Below are 1500 nucleotides of genomic sequence, written 5' to 3' on the forward strand. Positions count from 1 at the left end.
GAAATAGTTGTGGAAATGGCTGAACCAGAAAATAGGACATTAAGGGAATTTTCAGTTCCCATAGTGAATGGTAGTGGGTCGAGTATCACTAGACCCACGATGCAAGCAAACAACTTCGAGATCAAGCCGACAATCATCCAGATAATCCAGTAGTCGGTTAGATTCAATGGTGATTTGAAGGAAGATCCAAATCAACATATTGCAAATTTCTTAGAAATTTGTGACACCTTCAAGTCAAATGGAATGTCGGATGATGCTATTAGGTTGCGATTATTCCCATTCTCATTGGGAGATAAAGCTAAGGGGTGGTTAATGGCATCACCACTGGGAACAATAACAACGTGGAATGATCTAGTACAGAAATTCCTCACCAAGTTCTTTCCTCCAGCTAAATCAGCGAAATTAAGAAATGATATCACATCATTTCTAGAAGATGATTCCAAGTCATTATATGAGGCTTGGGAGAGATACAAGGAGTTAATGAGGAAGTGTCCACACCATGGGTTGCCAATTTGGCTTCAAGTCCAAACATTTTACAATGGTTTGATGGGTAATGTCCAAACCATGGTGGATGCAACTTCAAGAGGGGCTTTGCAGAATAAGACACCAAAGGAGGCGTATGAGTTGCTTGAGGTTTTGGCAAGCAACAACTATCAAAGACCAAATGAGAGAGCGACAACAAGGAAATCTTCGGGTTTTCATGAAGTTGATGCTTTCACAGCCATCTCAGGCCAACTCACTGCACTTCAAAAACAGTTGGGAACTATGCAGGTAAACTCTATACAAGAACCTCAACTAACATGTGACTTGGCACATCACACCCCACCCGTGCCTTTTCCTCAGAAATTGAAGAAAAAGAACCAGGATAAGCAATTTTCAAAGTTTATTGAAATTTTTAAAAAATTGCATATTAACATTCCTTTTGCAGATGCATTGCAGCAAATGCCGAGTTATGCGAAGTTCCTGAAGGAAATCCTATCAAACAAAAGAAAGTTAGAAGATGAGGAAACGGTGATGCTCACGGAAGAGTGTAGTGCCATCCTTCAGAAAAAGTTACCCCCGAAGCTCAAGGATTCAGGGAGTTTCACTATTCCTTGTATTATAGGGGATATTACTTTTGATCGTGTTTTATGTGATATAGGAGCTAGTATTAATCTGATGCCCTTTTCTATTTTCAGGAGATTAGGAATTGGTGAAGTGAAGCCAATGACCATGTCGTTGCAACTAGCGGATAGGTCAATAAAGCACCCGAGGGGGATAGTGGAGGATGTATTGGTAAAGGTGGGGAAGATAATTTTTCCAGCAGATTTTGTGGTGTTGGACATGGAAGAGAATAAGGAAATTCCTCTCATTTTGGGCCGACCATTCTTGGCCACTTGTAAAATAAGATGTTGAAACCAGATTGGGAGAAAAACAAAAAAATGAGTCGTAACGATTGTAAAACTGAATCTGTTTTAATTGACTAACTAACTGCAGAGTGAGTACACGCAATTGGTTTTA

The 1500-nt window shown here is 39.9% G+C and overlaps 1 non-coding gene across 1 annotated transcript; it reads right to left on the reverse strand.

Moving 5' to 3' along the window:
• Positions 1-399: 399 nt before the first annotated feature.
• On the reverse strand, positions 400-506 carry LOC116132643. The gene has a single exon (XR_004128440.1). It is a non-coding gene; the product is annotated as a small nucleolar RNA R71 (small nucleolar RNA).
• Positions 507-1500: the final 994 nt, after the last annotated feature.

The sequence above is a fragment of the Pistacia vera genome, unplaced genomic scaffold, assembly GCF_008641045.1.
Source record: "Pistacia vera cultivar Batoury unplaced genomic scaffold, PisVer_v2 Contig257, whole genome shotgun sequence".
NCBI lineage: Eukaryota > Viridiplantae > Streptophyta > Magnoliopsida > Sapindales > Anacardiaceae > Pistacia > Pistacia vera.